At 48.9% G+C, this 22,888-nt stretch overlaps 1 long non-coding RNA gene across 1 annotated transcript; it reads right to left on the bottom strand.

Moving 5' to 3' along the window:
• Window positions 1-449: 449 nt before the first annotated feature.
• LOC108927075 (uncharacterized) lies at window positions 450-11,385 on the bottom strand. The gene is made up of 3 exons (XR_001965534.2): window positions 11,321-11,385; window positions 1,990-2,106; window positions 450-1,877 (listed from the first exon to the last, which is right to left on the bottom strand). It is a non-coding gene; the product is annotated as an uncharacterized LOC108927075 (long non-coding RNA).
• Between the last annotated feature and the right edge of the window lie 11,503 nt (window positions 11,386-22,888).

Genomic DNA, 22,888 nt, shown 5'->3' with positions numbered 1-22,888 from the left:
CATTAGAAGGAATAGTTAAGAGGGTTCAGGGGGCGAGCAACAGAGAGGCAGAAAAATGGGAACATCTTCAAGGAGTTTACTCGTGTCAGAAGATTTAAAGAAGGATAACACCATTACCCAGGCGAGCTGCTAAGAGCAATTTTCCAAATTCTGTGACAGACCGGAGCAGTTTGTGAGAACATTTCAGCCTTGTTAGAAACCTGAAAAGCATTACACACTTCCAGCTTTCTCCACTTCTCCGCGGCTTCCTCTGGAGATGAAACAGACCTTGGGATTCCACGGCCTTGGCAACACCAGGGATGACACAGATTTTAGACACGTCTCAGCAACTGTGAAGCTCGAAGTGGAAGCTTATGGCTCAGAGTAGGATCCACGCCACATGTCCTGATGAATCTCGAGCTCTAGCAGCACTGGAGGACATGATCTCAAGGCCCGTGGGCCCTCCTGAAATAAGTGAGTGCACATGTTCTCACCCGTTCCTCCGATGAGCCATTTGATCAGCCACTGTGCACCCCATGTATTGATTCAGTCACTTCACTGCGCTGAGATGTTTGCTCGAAACCCACCGGACAGCTCTGATTTCCTGTTTCTGGTGAAGCGTCATTACCGGAGTGGCCGGCACGCTCTTCTTCTGCACAGCTGGAGAAAACGTTCCTGACGGCCATGAGGAGGATGAGGCCTCAAAGAGCAGACCCGGGACTCCCTCGCACATCCATCACCCGGTTCTGTTTTCCCTTCTCCTCCCCTGACAGACCCCCTCTCCTCCCAGCCTCCTCCCTCATGGACTCTCCTCTCTGGCAACGATATGGGGGAAGGGTTCGAGAAGCCATCGGAAGGATGTGTGACCTGATGTAAGCCTCTAAGGGGGCAGCTGGTCTGTGTCCATCACCACTGAAGTCCCTCCCAAAATAACCCCCCCTGTGTGTATGCCTGATATTTTCCAGGGGTTACCCAGTCAATAAACTTTCGACCTTCCCCAATCATAAAGCAGTCACGGCGGAGAAGCGCCAATCCGTTAAATCCGTAGCGCGATTCTAGACGTACGAGGCGCAGACAATAAAAATTTAAATTAATACAACTGTAACACAGAGGGCGTAATTCCAATAAATGAAAATGTAAAGTAGATGTTTTTTCCATCACATAAAAGTGTCCCTTTAGCGCCACGATTATTTGTGTCCCTCGGATTTTGTTGGGGCCAATAAGCAGGTGCTTTTGATTACCTTGTATAACGCCTGGAGGAACCGCCCTCCCCCAGGAGTCCTTGATGTGTCATGCTGGTCACGCTGTGGACTGAGGAGTGAAGGACGCCTGGGTCCACCTTTGGCCTGAGCGTCCTCACCTGGTCCAGGTCATCCTGCACTAGAGCAACGAGCCAATCTGATTCTGTCTATGGAGCTCAAAAGGGGGTCTTACCTTCTTCTTGTTATAATTAGGTCTTCTTTGAGGATTTCTCCTTTTTACCTCCAAATACGTTTAACCTCATAGGGCATCATTTTTATCAAGCTCACCATTATCAAATAGTAGAGGAGAGAAATGTAAGAAAGACAAAGTGTAACTTCAACACGCTTTCCAGTGCAGTGTCCAACTGTGATTGAAAAAATGAAATTAAATATATACAGTATGCAGGTCATATGCTGCTGAGGTTTCCTTTGACTGCGATGCCCATATGCTTCGCGAGCACCTGATGGCCTTAGACTTTGACTTGCTCCTCACAAAACATCCATAAATGACATTATAGGCCCCCAGCGAAAGCAGCACTGAGAGGGAGAGCGTGTGTGGCGCAGTTCTCACCCCGGCCGGTGTCCAGCCGTCTGCGAAATCCACCGTCGTCCTCTTCGCACCACCATCGCAGGAATCCAAAGACGCCAAGTGTGACCCTGTCCATCAGAGGCAGGAACAAAGCGGAGATCCCGCTTCAAAGCTCGGCCCCGAGCCGCGGTGCTGGCCTTACATACACACCTGGCAGAGCCCAAGCCCGTCTGCTCCTACCTTCTGCGCTTCGAAAGTCATCCGTGTCTGACCAGGTTCTGACCTTTAAATTCCTCTGCTCACATACTTGGAAACATTGAACATTTTTTTAAAAAATCCATCACGTTTTCTGTTGACCTGAAAAATAAGTACAGATTGTTAAATCCATGCATGACTAGATTTTGTACTGATTTTAATACATTTCCCAGAATTTTCGTTGAAAGTTAGGACAAAGAAATCACCATGAAATTGCTAAACAATCACTTTATTTCAGCATTGGAAAACATTTTCAAGGATACAACTGTAAATATACAACAACAAACAAAATTCTTTGAATGTGGAATTGATAAAGAATCGACGTGTTGCACAAGACAGTTTGTGCGGTGCCGCTCCTTGTTACACTTAACCTCAAATGCATCAAAGAATCCCATATATGATAGACATCTTGGAAACCTACAAATATTGCTAGCTGAAGCAGTTTTGCATGGAGCAGCGGGCTCAAGTTCCACCGCAGCGGTGAGAGACCCTGGTCAACAGCTACAGGAAGAGGTTAGTTGCAGTCATAGCAGCTAAAGGTGACACAGCCAGTAGACTGCGATTACTTTTTCACACCTATGATTGAACATTTCATGATCTTACACACCAAGGAAATGAGATTTAAAGAACAACAATAGTGGGGTCACTTTTCCTCTCTCCAACTGTCATGTCCACCCCCACAACTAAACCGACAGCACCTGACTCTGCTCCAGCACCTGATTAACTACGCACCCTTTTTAAAGACCCTCCTCAGCTCCCAGACCTTTGTGGAATCTCGTCAAAGACAACCGCCCTCCTTCGTGACGTCCAGTGCACACTCAACCCTCGTTCTCAGTTCTCGTCCTCTGGTTTTCGTCCCTTTGCCTTGTCTCCCGACCACGTCCGCGGATCTTCGTTTCAACGCCGACCGCCGATCGACTGACTCTTCGCTTTCTCTCCTGACTTCGCCCATGGATCCCCGCTCTGATCCCGACCACCGATCGACCGACCATTCACCTGTCCCCGACACCGAGAACTTGTCTGATCCCCTGCATCCAATTGAACAACTCCGCACGTGGGTCCTGCCGTTCCGGTTCTCTCGGCCACCCATGACACCGGCTCCATTCTAGATAGATAGATAGATAGATAGATAGATAGATAGATAGATAGATAGAAATTCTGACTCTGGAAAGGCTGCAGGTATACAGAGCCCATACAGCACCGTAGTAGCAAAACACACAAATACAAAGAAGCAAATAAACAAAGTGTGCTGGCAAATAAACAGCAGCACCGATCGCTCGGCCGCTCCGGCCCACCTCTGAAAAAGCCGACATGGAACCGGCGCAGACCCGCATGACCTCTGAGCCGCAGCCGGAGCGAATGTCAGCGTCATTGGCTCTCCACACTGTGTGTTTTGCTAAATAAACACGGCAGGCAGCGTTCGTTCCCCTGCCATACGAAAAGGGGGATTACATTACGACTCCCCCTTTGCCCACACGGAGCCCCCAAAAGCGCTCACGGGCTCTGGGTGATCCGCTGCACCGCCTGAATAATTCATCCACGCTCCAACACTTTTAACTCACTGTTTTTCTAAATGCAGTAATGAGACAAGCTGTAAAAAGTCTTTTTCGTGGAGGAGGACAAGAAAAAAACATGAGACTCGGAGTGGGAAAGCGTGTCCCGCTCGGCATTCTTTCCCAGATTTGTGAAGAAAAACAAGAAGAATAGAGAGAGACATCAAACGGCCGGCCCACATACCTCAGCACAATTACTTATTACTAAAGTTACTTGTGAGGTGAGATGCTCAGGCGACCTTATCACACGATCAAAACGGCGGGGAAAGGAATCGCCGTCTCCTAGACTGTGCTATATGGTTAAGGTGCAATATATATAAAACTCTATATAAAAAGCATGGGATACATAATATGGGTATGAGGAGATGTTGGCAGGAGTTCAGAACGCTTTGTAAAGTAAACCAGATTTATTCCAGGGACTCTGATGGGTTTATTTTCCTTCTCTCCTGCTCTTTACACTGCTCCTTCCAATGATGGTCCTCATGTTTCAGCTAATTTTATATTTCCATCGAGGGGCTGAGGAAAGAATGTGGCAGCTGGAAAGAAGAAAGAGTTGCAGGGAAAAAATGACAGATGCAACACTTCCATCTCGGCAGCTTTGCTTTGTTGTTGCTCTTCTCGGCCTCCGCGGCCACGCTGTGTCCAAAGGGTAAAAGTCAGAGACACATCGATGGGGTTTGGTGTCGTTTTGTTAACGGAACATTAGGCTGTACAAGGGTGTCACCCCCGATTCCGAGGGACTGAGGAGAAGGTGCTCCGCTCCGAGAACAGAGAGCCTTTCATTGCGGAGCCAAAGAAAACTGTCCCCAAACTTTCGAGGTCCTTCATCTTTGGTTTCCTTTGTTGTGTCTCCGTTCGGACCGGGAAACAAAACATGAGCCGCGACAAGCCGCGCTTACAGGTCCGGCACCTCGAAACGCGCTGCCTCTTCCGACACAAAGCCAGTGATGTCATCGGTGTTTCAGCGCCGCTGGTTTTTCTCTCCGACAATAGAAGATGAGCAGAGTTTCATCTGCGGGGCGCTTGGCATCACATGAAAGGCTTCCCGCAAGTGAAGCTCGTACTGCATTCATCTCCCGGGCTGAGGAGCGAAAAGGAGCGCCGAGCTTAAGAATGAAGCCTGAAACTGAAGCTGAAACTGGGGCTGAGACGCAGTCGGACTTTTGGTCCAGGAAAGGCTGTGGTGAAGCTAAGGGTGAGGTGAGGAAAGGCTCTGAGGCTGAACCTGAAACTGATGGTGAAGCTGAGGCTGGAGCTAAGGATGACACAAGCGTTGAAGCTGAAGCTGAGCCTCACCGAGACTGGAGTTCAGCCAGGCAACGATGCTAAAGGCGATGCGTAGACTGAGTTCGACGTTGAGGCTGAAGCCGAGACTGCAGCTCCATCTGAGGTTAGAACTGACATGAAGGTCCATGGAGGCTGAGGAAGACACTTGTCCTCAGGAAGGTGCCAACACTCAGGCTGGAGCTCACGTCGAAGGTGACGTTTACACCGCAGCTGAAGCTGAGGCTGAGAGCACTGGGCTGCCTTGCCTCCTTCTCCACCCGTTTTAATGCCTGCAGATGAGTCCTATTAAAATTTCATTCCCCGACATAAATTATACTACAATGCGGTATCTGCAGGAGCCGTATAAAGTATATGTTCCGTCCACTGATCTTTGTTTGAAGTGCGTGTTCCGTCTCATGGCTTTTGTCTAAAGTTTGTGCTTCTCCTCTTACTTCTCACACAAGTCGACAAGATCGCTTGCCATTTATATTGTTTCAAGGAAAATAATTTGACAAAAATATATTGAAAAATTACCGGTAACCGACTAATCAACTAATTGGAAGAGCCAAACCAGGGGAAAGGTTCGAGTGAAAAGGCTGAAAAGGATCTGTTGGGGTTGGGAGGCAAGTACAACATCTCCGATTAACATGTTAAGAGAAGAGAAATAATATGGCTTTGTGGAAGGCCACATTGCCCATCAACCACATTCCAGACAAAATGAGACAAGACTATACTGGCCCTGCAGTTTGGCTTGCTGGGCTTGGTGGGGGGTCACGGACACATATTTGTCACGTAAGAACACCAGACATTACGCAGATTACACAACATTTAAGGAAGAGAGTAAGTAAATGACAAAGGGAATACGAGCGATACGACAGAAACAGTACATACAGTCCTGGTGGACCTGTATTGCTTCCTAGGTCATGGGATGATGTGATGGCCCGGATGAGAAGGGTCTGCCATGGTCTTGGTTCCATGCATTTCAGACACCACCATCTCAGCCTATTTCAGTTTCCCACCACAGCCAGATGGCTGGAGGCCTCGGTCACGGCATTTGGCAAAGATCATCCAATGTGGCAAAGAGAGTGAGAGTTGAGCCCACCTTGCTTTGGTTATTGGAGGGACACATGGCATTCACATCAACCGCCTGTGGTCCAAAGGCTGGAGCGGAGGTTGAACAGGTGCAACAGGCTCCGGTCACAGCCTGCCAAGGGTGAGGCGCGAGAAAAGACAAGTTTGAGTCAACAGTTTGGCTTGTTCTCAAAGAGTAGTTGGCAAAGAGATGAGTCCAAACAGGCTGTGCTGAAGTCGGGGGTGACGCTGCTTCTCGTGCTCCAGATGCTTGACTGGATCTATGCTAAACACTTCCGATACGAGTGGATTTAAAGCAGCGCGCAGCTCAGTACGCCCTGGACGTGTCGGATCGGTGCCCCGGTGACCCTTAGCGCAGCGCACTGGAGGTCCTTAAGGTTCTGGAGGCAATATCCAGCTGAACAAATGGTTGATGCTTTAACAAGCTGCCACCTTTGGACTTGAAGGGCCCAGGTTCAAATCCCACCTCCTGTGGCAGTACCCTTGAGCAAGGTACTTACCCCTGAACTCACATAGTAAAAATTACTTTGCTGTATAAATGTGTAGATCACCGTAAGAAGGTTAACGCTGGAGGTGGTGCTGCAGAAAAGCATCAGCTAAGTGAATGAATAAATGTAAACTGAGTCTGATGACCAGATCACCCTTGTCTAATAACTAGTTAGATCCTTTACGGTTTGGGGGAGTCAAATCACTGAAGGCTACAAGTGTGGCAGTGGCTGCTGGTGAAGGTGATGGGCTTGGCATGAGGCTGCTGCAAGCAGGATGGGTGATGGACGCGCTCATATGAAACTAACGCAAAACATGCCGACCGTGCAGATGCAGCGCTGCTCCCACGGAGCCGCGGAGAGGCTTAGCGCCCCAGAAGCCGCCCACTGCAGGGATTGCAGGGGCCCGGGCCGCGGAGGGCGAAGCGAGGCACCTCGCAGCCGTTATCCTCGACGACGCGGTTAATCCCTGCGGAGAGTGGGCGGCCGATCATGGCGAGCGAGCGCGTGCACATTAATGGAGGGGATTACACGTGTTAACACGTATCGCTCGGTGCCTCTGGCCGGCGGGGCTGCGCCCGCTTTGCATATGAATGGAGAACAAGTGTGGAGATGAGGAGGACTGAGCCATAGGAAGGAACGCAAACGCCTCCTCTACGCTCGAGGCCCCCGGAGCTGAAACGGCTGAAGCCGTCGCCCATCCTCCACGGGTCCAACGTGATTGCAATTGAGGATTATCACGCGGAGGAGGTGTTGCGGCAATGGGGATCCACGCTTGTTAGCCCTCTTGCTGCTGCTCCAGGCCCATGTGCTCCTCACGCGGTGCATGGTCCAACCACTCGGCAACATGGTGGAGCGTCCCCACCACCAGCAGCGGCGGTCAACCAAAGGTCCTGCACCCCCCCAGGTCAGCGAGGAGGTTTTCTGTCAGGTGCAATGAGGTGCAAATTGCAGAACCTATCCTTCTTTCTTCCTTCCTTTCTCTTCTGGTCTCACAACCGAGTGTAAAAGCAGCACAAGCGGTGGCGGGCAGCGTGATTTATGGCTCACTCTGGTCCCGCTCTTATCGGCTGCAGGCAAGCCTCCCTGGCAGCCGCCGCCCGCCTCTGAATGACAATGGAGAGCCGGTGTCATTACGCTCCAGAACCTTCCCCTTGCTTTCTGCACACCCGAGATTACATCTGGCTTATTGATTTATGGTTGCAGCTCGAGCCTGGGGGGGGTTTGGGGGGTGCACCAATTTCAAACTCAGCAAACAGCCTTTGTGCAAAGTTGCCCACAATGAGAGCAGTTGCTGGAGCTCTGTGAAGAGACAGAAGCGGCTGTGGAAGTGGAGATGGGGTTGGCGTGCGCGCGCGCACGCACACACACACACACACACACACACACACACACACGGGCTCAAGCGCATGGCATTGTGAACAGCTGCAATAAAACTGCATTCTGCCCTTGTCTGCGTCCCAGGGGACAACGGTGAAAGTTTCAAGACAGAAATTGGGACCAAAGGGTCTCAACTGCAAAAGCGTGTGGAAATAAAAGGCAAATTGAAAGTACCGCGGTACCAACATTTCTCATTTCTGCCTTTTTCCTCCTTCTCTGTACAGTAATTGAATCATTGCCATCTGTATCTCTGGAGATAAGCCGTGTTATTTGGGAAAATTATTTAAATTTAACAATGTGTTAGGTAATGTAATTAAAGACATCATCACAGCTGCAGTTCTTTGCAGGAAAAGTAATTATGTGATCTAACACATTAGACTGATAATAAAAAAAAAGGCAACACATCCACTGCTCAGTAACTCCGCAAACATCCTCCCCCCATCTTCCCAGCAAAGCATACGAACAAAAGCTTGTCACCCTAATAAAGCGCCAATTTGTATAAAGCAAATTTTGCTCAGCCATACTGCATAAAATTGTTTTATTGCACTGTAAAAAAAAGCACACTTTAAACGAATTTACCGTGATTTTCACACAGATGTATTAAGAAAGACAGGAACACTTTGAAGTGCTCCGAGATTAAGCCTGTCATACCGAATCACACAATAATGTAACACAACTGTAACTGAGATCTATAAATACAGTTACAAGAAGCCGAACTGAAGGCTGAAGTGTGTGTATAAAATGCCAAAGTTGCGTGTTGCTTTCACCGAAAAGACCAAAAAGCCCATTGATTCAATGATTGAAGCATCAGATTTTAAAGCACCAATCCTGAAATTTCTGCTGCTTATTTGTCCGTATTTTCTTTAAGATGAATGTTTCCCTCGTATGTATCACTGACGCTACATCTGGGTGACATCTATCTAACCATTAACTTTAACCGCACGTCCAGGGCAGGGTCGCCGTGCTCTGGTGCCTATCCCCAAAGCACAGGGTGTGAGACTGGCCAAACCACAGACGGTACACCAGTCCATCACAGGGCAATCGCTCACACGCTCATACACGCACACTCATTCGTACACAACGGGCAATTCAGAGTCCAAGACGCGTTTACACCAAACCGAAGTAACTTTTATCAATCAACTGATCATGTCAGAACAGCCTCTTTAGGCCCCTGAGTGAAGGTCATAGGCAGGAACCAAACAGACCGAGGTTCTTCCCCAGGAGGTCATTTGCAGGCTGGACCCGGGTGCGAACCCCACACACCCTGCACTCCAACTCACACCAGTCCATTTCTAAATTTTGTGTCACCAGACTGAACACCGTTTTTCAAGATCTGGCCAACATTTTTGTTCTCAAGTGGTTTTAATACAGAAACCAATATTGTGGCTCAGATAGTCTACAATGAAGGATATGTGTGAAATTCTTAGCCGACAGAAGATAACTGAAATTCATTAAAAATAAATAACTTATCAAGCCATTTTGTTCTTTAAAAGAGGGATGGTAAAATATTCACATTAACTGATATGATATCAGTTTGATTTACGTTTTTGCAGAACTGCGTCTTTATTACAAATTCCTTGGTTTTGCAGTAAAAAGTAATGAAGTAAAATAAAACTGAACTGAAGATTCATACTTTGGATATTGCAATCTGCGTCTGTCAACGGGACAGCTGGTAACACAGAGTTGCTGCCTTTGGATCCAGTGGTCGCAGGTTTGAATCCCATCATTGAGTGGGTGTAGCACCCTTGCGTACGGTACCTAAACTGTGCCAGTAAAGCTGCACAAATGCATAAATAGCTTAACGTTCTAAGTCGCTTTGGAGAAAAGTATCAGCTAGCTGTAAATATCTCGGTGTTTAACTTTCAATATATGTTTATGTCTCAAGAAATACTCCATTTGTAATCTGAAATTCAGGCCGTTTTGCAAAGTAACTTGTACCATTTCAATACTTTCAGGATGTGTCGAATGGTGAAAACCCAACATTGACCGTGACCTGAATCGCTCTGTGCTTCATTGTTTCACTGGTCTGGATTCACATTTCATCTTCTTGTAATTACAGAGTGGACACAACAAAGTGTTTGACTCGGCTGACACATTTCACAAAGGCGTCCCTCACAGTGTTCCTCGGTGCATGGCGGACCTTGCTGTCAGCTGAGTCAGATTTAGGACCAATTTCCAGATGTTTACAGTAGGTGGGTTTAGTAACTGGGCCAATAAAAAAGCAAAAAATTTATCTGGGTTTTGGTGACACGAGATTTTTCGATAGCAGCAGATGGTGCACGAGCCAGAGGTGTCACCCCGCAATAAAAGGGTTCAGATGCAACTCCTGCTGTAGTACCCCTGATCAAGGTACTAACCCTGAAAAATTGGCCAGCTGTATAAAGGGGTAAATCACTGTAAGTAACCCAACATCGTAAGTTGCTCTGGAGAAAAGCATCAACTAAATGAATAAATGTACAATGTAATCTTCTATAGCGCTCCAGAGTGCGTTCACAGAGGAAGCAAAGGACAAACCATGACATGTATTACCCCCCCATGTGTTACCCATTAGCCACCGGTCTAAATGGCTAAATCAGCGTAAGCGGCTTAGTGAGCAGTTCTGTAAATCAGCTCGGAGAAAAGTGTCAGCCTCGAACAGATAATAACTCGTAGTTCTGCACCGAAAACAGCCGTAGCCCCGACGCGGAACCTCCGCCTGCCGCAGAAAAGCTCAGTGCTTCCCCAGACGGGGGCCGCGGTGCCTGTCGTGGAGGAACAGACGGCTAATCGCATCAGGCCGCATTAGCACAGATGAATGACGCACGGCCAGCGTGTGCCGCGACCTGGTCTCGGCCCGCCGGCCGCTCCGCCTCCTACTTTGGGCATCTTCCACGTGTGCAGGAACGCGTCGCGATCTCTCCGAGAGCAGACATTCAGGCTGGATTTTTCACTGGCCGATGTAGAGAAGACATTAGCGAGAATGTCGGAGCTGCGAGGTCTTGGTCAGGGTGAGGCGGCGGTCTTCGCCAACATCGTTCACACCAAGAGGCTCGTTTGTTATCGCAAACGGCCCTTTGTTTGTCATCTCATTTCCGTGGCTGTGGTGAGCGATGGGCGGCCCGCGAGCCAGTGCCTCCACACCTCCTATATTTCACTTTTCGCTCCGCCGCACCGGGCCTGTGAGGCCAGCGAGAGCCAACTGCGGCTCTGAAGGACGATGTCCCGCTCTGGGCCAAAGACTCTTTGCAAGGCCTAGTGGTTCCAAAGTTAGCAGCCCTGCTCTCTCTCTCATTCAATATCACGTGAAAAGAACAAGTATTTGCTACAAACGAGAATCACCTGCTGCCATTTTGCAAATATGATAACATTTCAGGTTCAGCGCATCTTATGCATATTTTCGTTATTTCTCTTCTTTGTTAACCGCACAGCTATTAAATGAAATGTTCAGATTTCAATTTTAAGAACTGTGTACAACATAATGGCACTTACAATGAAAAACAGGAAATCAACAACATTTATACAGAAACAGATGGATAGATAGATACGTAAATTCATACATACGTACGCAGATGGAGCCGAATTAAGGAATTTCTGTACAGCGAGAGTACAAGTGAATGCCGGCTTCGGCAAAGACCTGTATTAAAATTAGCCTGGGGGTGTGAGTGTGTCCACCTTGTCGAGTGGCCAAAAATGCCACCACAACAACGACGACGACAATGACATATGGTGCCTCGCTCGGGGGGTGTGCCGAGGCACCGAGGACTGGCGGACGGGGTGAGACGGATTACCAGCGGGACTTTCGCTGCAGGTGCCGGGACACTGACACACACCGATGCTAACGGAGCAACAAAAACACCACCTGACCAACACACACACACACACACAGACACACACACACACTCTCAAAGGATGCCGGTGCTAGCAGGGTGATGATGAAAACAATGCTAGCTAGACACACGGAGGAGGGTGACGTTTACTCAATGGACAATACAGAGAAGGGTCCGAGCTAACTGAGCAGCGCTCACGCAGACGTGGAGAAGTAACGCTAACCGAGAAGCTCACCCGTAGAGGAAGTTAATGCTAACTGACTGAAACGCACGCGGAGGAGGCTCACATCATACAGTGTCATCGGAATGAATAAAATTTACTCCGTGACGCACTCAGAGGAGGATCTGTGCTAAATTAGCAAACGCGGTACATTTACAAACATCCCAATTTGGCAAAAATTGATTTCAGGGAGGGGTCGTTCTTCCCGTAAAAATTGCGGTCTGAGGGGGTCGTGTGAGACAGAAATCGCAGATATATAATTAAATTATTTCAGACCTGGAACTTCGCACAATAAAACTTTGGGAGTCGGCGGGCAAATTTCAGAATGCTACAGATCAATTGCGAGAGTCGGGGAAGAAACGTTGATTTCCAGGCGAGTCTCGGAAGCTCTGGGAGGCTTGGGGTGCATCCATTTACCTTACATTTACATTCATTCAGGAGCAGGCACTTTTCAGCAAAGCAACATGCAGTGATTATTATTATATAGTAATAATAGCAAAGTGACTTACAGTGTCTGATACACTACACTAACGTTAGATATACGGCAACAAACTAATGCCAATTGACTAACATTCACACAGTGTACTGATGTCAACCGAGGAGCACGCAGTAGAGCTAAAAGTAACTGACAACACTCACGCAGTAGAGCTGGCACTAAGAGACTGGCGCACACACAGCGCAGCTAAGGCTAAATGATCGACATGCACACAGGTCCCCGCCAAGTGTTGGGTTCAACAGGGACTAAGGATCGGCAGGCTCCGTGGGTGTAGAGCGAGTGCAGCGCAGGCGTGAAACCGTTAACCTCCTGGCGTGTGTGACGCTCTGCCATAAGAGAGACACCCTCCGGAGGCACTGATACTCCTTCCGGGCCTTTCCATTGCATCCGAAACTCTATTCAGCTGTAATTCGCATTAACGGCTTAGAAACAACATAAAAGCGCATGATTGATGGTGCTGCGCCTAAGTGAACAGAAATGTGCTGATTTGGTGAGGAATTAGAGGGAACACGTCACACGCACTCCATCTGTCAGCCACCACTGGCAGCACACAGGGAGCACAAGGGCTGCATGAGAGCGCGGACCAGCGCCGCCTTGGAGGAGCCCATGCTACAGTGGAGACTGAGCAGGCAGCTGGGAGACCTTGAGCCACAATTGCAGGGTGTAAACGTGGTAAAAGGCCAGATGGTCAGTACCCAAAACTGCTCTGGGTCAACTAACTTCTTTGCCCTAATGATACGTGAGGAGACACCGTGTAGGTCCTTTTCACTCCGAGGCGATGCAATTCGGACTGAGCGCAGCTCCAGCAGGACTGTGTCACTGTCTCTCTGACACAGACGCACATACACACACACACACATGCTAGCGAGGTGTTTGGAACACCTGTATAATCTGAGTATTCTCAATGTATGCATTGTCCCATATAGCCACATAAATAAAGCTATTTTTTTGCTATAAATAATTGTGTTGTTTATAAATAGGAAGAACTTTAAAACAACAAAGAATCAGGCACAATCAGCAAGGAAGGAGAGGAAAGAGTTCATCCACAAAAACATGTCACTATGCATATACATTAAGAAGCATTGAGACAGTGAAGTAAAATTGGCTATTTTTGTTGCAAACTCAGGAAATATGGATTTCAGGTCAGAAGTTGAATATGAAGCTAGAGTACATATCAGCTTTCATTCCTAGATATTATTTTGCATTCTAATCCATGCTGACACAGTGTAATTTCATGTGTGTGTATACATATTGTATGTGTGTATGTATGTTTAACAGAAAAGTGCTATATAAAAATAAATTAAAAATAAATACGGAGTTGGAAGTGGATGTGCACAAATACTGGGCCACTAAACATAAAGAAGCATTTTCAAAATGGTCTAAATGGGAAGGTAAACTGGTTAGGGGCCCCATCTGGTCTGAAGGTTGACAGTTTGACTCCTCGCTCCTGCTATACTGCCCTTGATCAAGGTATTACCCCACCCCTTAGTGTAAAAACCTAACATTGTAAGTCACCTCGGAGAAATGCATGTCTCTGTGTGTATTCATCATTGAAATAGGTCTTCTTATTTCACTCTTAGTGCTTCTGGATTTGGCCTTTTGCATACGCTTACAGTGCTGCAGGGATGTGAGTACAACACATGTTTTTGTGTATCTGCATGTGTGAACACACATGTGCACGAATGCATCTCTGCGTGCGCATACACGTGCATTTATATTATCTCTGAATAAACGTACACGTGCCGATGCACGGGCGCCCGCGTGTGTCGATGCATGTGACCATTATCACATCGTCCCCCTCGACGCAAGTTGTGTCAAGCGAAAGCTGGCGCATTCCCCGACCGTCCTGCAGGGGTGGGCCATCGGCTGGGGATTATTATTGTTTATGTCTGTGCCAGGGCCCGGGTCCACGCTGGCGCATGATGGACGACCATTAGGGCGGCTTATTGGAAAGCGGCTTGATTTATAGCTCGGCTCTGCCTCCATCTAATGGCTTCATTGCTTTCTGCAGGAGCATGATGTCACAGCCAAGGTCGTTCCACCGGCGGCTCTTTGTTGGCAGCGCTCGCTGATGACCAGAGGAGAAGGGTGCTGGGGGGAGGTCGCCGCATTTCTCCATGTGAGAGAGTGCGCACACGGGCTCGCCACCGTTCACGCCTTCGTTCCACCAAGGCCAACATATTTCCTCAAACATACATTTTTTGCTCTTTTTTTTTAGCAGCTAAGTCATTTACATGTCCCCCCACCGCGGTTTCTTCATTGCCTGCTTGTTAAGCTCAACGAGCAGCGAATTAGCACCAGTTCCCCTCCTCTTCTCCTCCTCCTCTCTTCTGCTCTCGACCCATGGGGGCGACGTGCTGCTTTACTGCCTCGCCGGAGGAGCCTATTACTCACATCCACCGTCCATTGAGCAACACTAGATATATACTGCCCCCATTAAAGGGCCGATCAATAAAAACACCATTAGGATTGCAAAAATTGCTGATATTAGTGAAGCCCAAACAAAATGTTTGATTTTCTCCCGGACGGTTAGCGCAGTGTGGTCTGGGCGCTCACAGCCCAGAGAGAAAGAGGGCGGCGTCCAGTCTGTGGGCAGTCGTTTATCTGGGAGATTAATTCAGTTCCGTGGGCCGCTCCCTCTGCCCCCTTCTCTCCCATTGATTTCTCATCATTATTTGTCATAAAGTGTCTGTGTGCGCTGGGAAACTGTCCTCGCTCCAGCGGGGAGCGGCAAAGCGAGGGAGGTCATTAGCAGGAAGCTGTTTATGCTCACCGGGGGGCGTGGCGGAGGGCGTGGTCGCGGTAAAGACGCGACCTATCAAAACCTCCCCCAGCTTTCGTTTTTAATTTTTTTTTAAACGAATCTCGTCGAAACCGATGAAAAAGCCCTCTTGGATGTTCTTCTTTGGTGGAATGGCACGGCTGGACAACGGACCACAAACTCGCTGGTTCAATTTGGATCATTAGCGGATGTTCAGTGCTTACATCTCATACGTCAAAGTACGATAACGTATGCAATGAATAATGAACGCGGTGTTCAGTTGCAAAGAATTATTTAGGATGACATCGTCGTAATAATCTTCAAAGTACCTCACCAACCAAAGTACAATTTATATACACGTTCAATACAATTTTTTCAGTGGGTTGGTTTATATTCATAGACATTTTTGAAAAAGAACAGATCGCTACATTGTTTGGGAGGTCATGCGGCAGCAGGCAGTGCAACTGTTAGTGCTGTCTCCTTATAATCTGTAGCTGTAGTGTTCAAACCTCCTCCCCCCCCACTAGTACCCTTGATTGAGGTGCTTTCCTTCAGTTAATACAGTAAAAATAACCCCGCTGTATACATGGGTAGATCAGCACTATAAGTCACCTTGCAGAAAAGCAGCTCTTAAATAGTGGTTATTCATTATTACAATAATAATAATAACAATAATAATATAGGGTGTGTATGGTATTGTTTGCTTTCGCGGTCTCTGACATGTTTTATGCTTCTGAATCATTGCTTGATGCGTTTCTGAAGACCTTCAATAAGGAGTCACTCACATTGTGCTCGGAGAGGTCTGTGCAGTGCACCCTGGGAGCTTCCTCATCTGGCAGGGCCCAGCAGTCCGCCGTTACTCATTAACGGGCCCCGTCGTTTTGTTGCGCTGTCAGCGGGGTTCACTCCGCAATTTTTAATTACAGCGCAAACACGGGAGTTCTGCTGCGAGGGTGATTTATGGGCGAGGGGCCAGACAACGGTCTGTGTGCGGTGGGAACGGCGCGGTCCCGTCCCACACGCCGCCCGGCAGGACGGAGCTACCGGCTGATGGCTGGGACCGGACGTCCCTGACCCGCACCGTCCGGAGGCAGGCGTCGAGCAGATGTGTGCACGGCAGACCGACATTCAAATAAACCCCGTGTGTCATTTCCTTTCGCTGTTTTCACTCGAAAAATTCGTCCGCCGTGTTGTCCGTCGCATCGTCTCACGGCGCCCGCCGCTTCGTCCGCCTCCGCCAAGCACAAATAGAAATTATTGTGTTTGGAAGTTACGGACAGGCTGGACAGGCCTGAGATAGAGCAGCACCAGCTGTACTTTCCCATGTGTTCCCAGCGCGTAAACGACTTTTTAAACGTTGCAATTTTATCCCAATATGCAAATGTACTTTGAATTGTTAAACATGCAATTACTCATTATTTACATGACTTGTCCAAGGCAACTTATACTGTTTGTACACAAAGGTACTTACACTGACTTACCTATTTATACAGCTGGGTAATTTACTGTTTTACTGTGTTACTTCTCAGGAGACATCAAGGTTTTTTATCGGATAACAACAGAAAGCACTGGGTCACGGTAACATGGAGACACAAACAGTCCACTGATACATACATATACATGATACAAGAGCAAAAGATCTTCAGCAGTATTTTACCACGGTTTATTGTGCAGCATTAAGTTCCAAAAGAGTAATTAGACTTTTCAATATCATGCCATTATTTATATGATTCCATTGTGGAACGTAAAATACACTGTTATGTTTGTACTGTTAAGCTGCTTACACTGATTTACCCCTTTATACACCTGGGTAATTATTACTCTACCAATTAAGGGCGAGCACCTGGCTCAGGGGTACAACAGCAGGCAGAAGGGCTCGAACCCGGCTCCTTTGAGTAGAAGGTGACAGCACTAACCAATTAGTTCCTTGCAGCGTACAGATCCCGCCGCAGATGGAACGGCCATCTCTGCCTTAAATCAGCTCAGCGACACGTCCGAAAGGGAAGGGGGACAACGGCTGCATTGTGCTCCGGCGCCGCAGCGCCATGTCGCTCTCGTTCCCCGAGCCGCTGCGCTTCTGAGATAAAATGGCGCTGAGGCCGGAGCTTCCGCAACCTCCTAAATCATGTCAGCCTGCAGAGCGGTGCTCGAACCTCTTTGGGCGCTTGCGCACGGTGCGTGATTTATGAGAGATTCCTTACACAATTTGTCATCGGTGCGAGGAATACATTATTCCAAACATGCACTTCTTAATTTATATGTGCAACAATCCCCCATCCACCTCCAGCCCCAGCTCCGACTGGTTTTAAACCAGTGCATGCGAATCAAGGCTGGCCAATCAGGCGCGAGCACTACCACACGACCTGCACTAAGACTCGGGGGTCTCCTTGCGCTGCAGTCATTGCACTGTGTATATATGTACACTAGTGTGTTTTTATGCCATTGTTTAATCTGACAGCAGCATGTCTGTTCCCGCGGCGACGGGCATGATTGATGACGCCCGTGCAAATGCGTGCAGGTGGGTCCCAGCCCACAGACGCACACCTGCAGCCTGTTTGCTCTCTCAGCAGCTGGATGGCAGTCACACACACGGGGGGGGCAAGTGACACCGTAACAGCACAGTCACACAGCTGACTGGAGGCCACAGCCTGGAGAACACAGGCGCATTAAACGCCTCTTAAGCAAAGAGCATCTGATTACTGAGAACAGGATCACAGACAGGAGGTCACACTGAGGTCCCGGGGTCACCGCTCATCCAATGCATTTATTGGTTTATCCGACACCTTTCTCCAAAGCACCGCAAACTCATTTACCCGTTTACGTAGCCCGGTAATTGTTACTCTACCAGTTCAGGGTAAATACCTCGATCAAGGGTACAGGGTGGGATTTGAACCTGCGAGGTGGCAAGCCTAACCACTATGCCATCTGGTTACAAGTTACAGGGTCACTATGCAGGGAGAATGTATAGGGTATAGCATTGGGTTGTTAGTTATAGGGTGGGAATGTGGGGTACAGGGTGGGGAAGTATACAGATGGAGCTTTAAGGCCAATCTGTGAACACATCATCACGATAAAGTACACTGTAATACAAATGTCTCTACGTTATATTAATTGAAGTATCTATTCACTTAATTATTTGTCCCTAACATTTTAGTTGTACTTACTACTGAAATATAAAATGAGTCTTGCTGATACATGCTATGGTTTATTATGTGCTTCATCTGTAACTCTGTGAACGCGCTCTCAATTACATTTTGTACATAACGCTTACACTTTCCTTTATGCAGAACAATGGGGTTCGATGAAGAAGCCCCAGCGACCGAGTCAAGGCACCGTGGTCCCTCCACAGCACAGGAGGGCGCGATGTCAAGCGGCTGCGCCCTCGTGAATAAAGCCCTCCCCGAGAAGAATATCCCACCATCGCACCCGTACGCTAATGTCACGAGTTCGCCCACGTCCGGCTGAGCTCCAGGGATGCTCTGCGGGAGCCCGATTCGATTACCTCCGTGCTCAGCTGCAGGAATCGAGTTATGACTCATAACGCAGTCCGGCAGAGCCAGGCACGGAGCCCCGGGACGCGGTCCCGCTCAGCGCATCGCCGACAAAAGCAATAACAACAGGCAAGAACAGGCGAGCTCGCTGTCACCTCTAATAGCGCTGTTTGGAAATGCAGACGGAGCTTTAAAAACATCCTAACGAGTCGTATTGATTTTTACATCTCCCGTCCGTGACACCATGCAAACGATGCCTCTTCAGAGGTTTAGAGTTCCTGAAATCGAATCCAACTCAAGCGGTCGCCCCCGGAGTTCTCAGTGCACATCGCCAGGTGTCGGTACGGATAATGCCTTTCGTTTGCTGTGATTTCAACAATGTCGCCTCGCCTGAAATTCCGCGCACAGCTAAACTCCCCGGCGCTCGTTGGCATTAGCATGTTAGCCTTATCAGCACGCGCCCGCATGGCAGGGTCCTTCGTCGGGGCAGGTGCTGCACCCACAGTCTGCAACGGCTCTGGACGCATGTGAAGGACACGTGTTGATGGTCTTGCCTGGGGGAACTTGGACTGTTTTGCTCCATCTCTTTGTGCCCTCTTTCCCTGAAGGCCTGCTGCCCTCTTCCCCGCAGCTGAGGACTGCGCTACATCCGACCCTCACTAGACGTCCTTATGAGTCTCTCGTGTTTTCTGCTGTACGGATAGCTGCCAACACCTATGATTTGTTGGTCTACAACAAATAATAATAATAATAATAATACCTCCAGAAATACCTGCAGGTTTACTGTGTGTATTTAAGTACTGTGTTTCATCGGCCAGCACAAGGGGCCAAGGCTGTGGACCCAGCTGGGGCTGACTCCCACACAGCCGTGGTGAAACGTCCTCTATACACACAGTCGCTGTGAATAATAGGCCTCCCTGCCATTAATGTCAGCTCTTTAAATCACAGCCGCCCAGCTGGAGAGCGAGCTGGAGAAGATTCACCAGGACCAGAGCTGCGGCCTCCACTTTATTAAGTGTGTGTTTATACATCACTAAGGAGACGCCGCATTCCTTTCGCTTGCAGGAAAAAATGCCGGGCAACTGGGGTGTCGGTGATCTGTAGCACCTTGTGACGACTGAAGATGTCCACCAACGAGCATGATGAGCAATCTTTGAGTGGCATGGCCATATAGAGGAGAAGGTGCTGCTCTTTCCTTACAATGACATAAAGGAGACGGTCACAGGGGTCTGCTTTACTGTCTGGCCGGGGTTCGAAAGGTATCTGGCTTCAGAACCAGACCCACCTCGCTCACTCGACCGCTGCGCCAACAGCACATTTCCACTCTAATAAATAGCTCCTATCCACAGTGGCTGTCCATACACAGCATGATTCATCTCCTGCTGATCAGTCACAATAATCAAATAAGTTCTCTCATCCTGGTCTTTTACCGTCCCATCTGGAAAATTTATGGCCGACAGCAGCTGAACTCTGTAATCCAATATACGCACGTACATTTTGTGTAGCAGTCCATTTTCATTCCCGTTCTACCTCCATGAAAGATGTCACATCCTTTTTTATTTTACACGGGTGGACGACAGGCAGAGCAGGGGCCCTCACCTGGCCCCCGATGAGCTCAGTCCAGCAGACAGCTCCTTCCATGGTCCTAGACAACTTCTCGATGGTACGAGCTGGTGTCAGTGGGTGGAGCTGGAGGTTAGAGGAGGGGAGGGAAGAAGAGAGCAGGAAGAGCAGGAGACTTGGCCATAGTCGGGGTGCTGGATGCTTTGAGAATGTGACATCACGTAGTTGCGTAGTTCTAGGCGACATTAAATGATTTTAATTCCACCAGGATCTTTCCCCTGTGCCTGGAGCCTGCCCGTTTCTGTGTGGATTTACTAGATCAGTCGAAACCAACACTTTCCTTCTCCCAAAATATTGTTATCCTCAGGTCCAGAGGGTCACAGGTCACACATCTCCTGACCTTTAACCCAAGCGGAAGTGCTTTGTCACACATTGCCTTAATCTTGAGGATTAGCACAGGATGGTCAGGGCTTTGCGGCTCAGCTGGCTTGAGCCCTCCTCTCTACATCACATGTTGGGCTGGAGGTTTGAGCAGAGGGTCTCTCATAGGAACCATGAGGGATTCATGGAGACAGTGAGGGATACCCATTCTTGCTCAATGGTTCACCTAAGTCCCAATGGGAGTTAACTGAGTTTCACCCACATCATTGGAGGCAGTTTGCATGTCGCTCATTGAGCATGAAAAATTGAGAATGGGTGGATGGGGAGAGAGAAAAAAGATCAATGCTATGGATTAAGATGTGGAGGGTCCAGCAGTGCTGCAGTCCGTCAACTGGGTTTATTGGAGATTTCTGTGAGTAATGGTCTCGTCACGGGCTGTGCAATTACCGTGGCCGCTCATTTGTCAGGGGCGAGCGGACAGCTGGAATGGGACAGTGGCAGGGTAAGAGTGGAGGCACTCTGCCTTCCCAAATGGACCCTGAGATGCAGCAACATAGCAGCACCCAGAAGTTCCGCACTAGGTCAGGGTGACCAAACTGCAGCATCCTCACAGTTACAGAGACAAACAATTTGAAGAAAAGATAAGCAGCAAACCAGATGCATGGACTCAACCACAGTAATAGTGGACGCACCCCTTTCAACACCAAGGACAGAAGTGGAGAACTGAATTTTCTATAGGAACTCTGCTGGATACATGGTCACCGATAGTCAACATCAACTCAACAGCTCTTAGCAGCAATGAGAAAGGGCAATATAAGTATCTCAGTTTTTCTTCTTTCTGTAAAGAGATGTAACCAGGGTGCCACTGGCATTTTAGTAGTACTGCAGTCCCATCAGCAGTATCTGGTCACCAACGAGAGGGAACAAACTTCTTGGCAGCAATGCCCTTAAAGCCAGTACAGACTAGAGCCACAGCAGCCAGAAAGAGGCCCAGAAGACCTGGGGTGAAGATCTTCTGCACACAGCGAAGTGTGAAGACATGGCAGCCTGAGAGCTAGCAGGTTCTAGCACCCAGTCCAGAGCCCCCCTCAGGGTGATATGCGTCCCACAATGCGTCGTGTTCCTCCTCATATCCATGATATCAAGTGACTGTTCAGAATTTCACACCGGCTTGTAGATGTTCAGATACAATTTTAGTTTAGTCATTTTTTGTGAACATACCCTAAATCTGGGTAGATCGTCAGTCTGGGGGTGAATGGGCCTCAGAGCCGGCTCTCAAATGGCAACGGGGAGAAATCAAGATGGTCGGCTGCCGTCACACCAGTCTTCAGAAAGGACTGCTGGTAGCCGCCGGATAAAAAGGGAAGCGGTGCATTATTACCTGGTACCACCCTTTTCTGAAAGATAACGTGACAAGGTTCACATTGGTGTTGTTAGCAAGAGATCTTACCTGCCATCTCATCCCAAAGAAATATCTTTTGTGTTCCAGCGACCTACCCCCACCCCCTCTATGTGATCGGTACTCTTTCGGGTGGATGGAGCTCCCTGGTCATGTCCCCGACACCCGCTCCAGGGGATGCATCGTGGCACGACTAACCGTGCAGCTCCTGTGTTGAAGCGAGCTCTTCACACGGCCAAACCCGAGCTCTTCACGGAGCGAGCCAAACCCAAACCCGGCAGCCCATGACGACAAGTCGGAGGACAGGATGCAGGAGCAGCATGTGACCTAGCAGTCAGCAGCGGCGTGCCATAGAGCCAGACCACACAGTCTGCCTGCCGCCAGAGCGTTCTGGCTTGCAAGGGGTTCAATGCAACGCATCGCAGGGACTCTCACAGTGACAGATGGTGAAAGCGGTGAATCTGGTCCATTCGACTCTGTGCTTCCGGGTTGGTGTGGGGACAGAGAACAGTAAACCTTTTGCTTCTTCTTTGTGTGGGATATGATGGGCAGACGGACAGACGGACACCCTCGGGGGGCATCTCTGAGCCGACTCCCCCTCAGACACACCCTAGCGCTGCACTGACGCATGGCGTGCCGTTTCCACGCAGGAGATCATTACCGCCGTCGCCTTGCCTCCGTTTGTTAATTAACACGCTCTTGTTGACCTTGGCGACTGTCCCGATGCTTCCTCCGCGAGGAGACGACTACACAGAAAGCTAATTAGAGCCGCAGAATCCGGAGCGGCTGCACCGTGGGAGCACAGGGGCAACAGCGCCGAGGCCTTCTGTATTTCTCATAAACACACCTGAGGACGGCAGCTGCTCGAGAAGTGTGATCCCCCTCAGAGACGAAGCCGTCGTCCCCATAACAGCCCACCTGAAAGGGCCAGCTTAGCGGTTGTGTCCAGATGTGGTATTCACAGGGAAATGTGTCAGATAACCTCAACAAG

Source organism: Scleropages formosus, chromosome 4 (genome assembly GCF_900964775.1).
Source record: "Scleropages formosus chromosome 4, fSclFor1.1, whole genome shotgun sequence".
Lineage (NCBI taxonomy): Eukaryota > Metazoa > Chordata > Actinopteri > Osteoglossiformes > Osteoglossidae > Scleropages > Scleropages formosus.
Note: the sequence above shows the minus strand (reverse complement) of the source record. Positions and strands in the feature narration are given on the sequence as shown.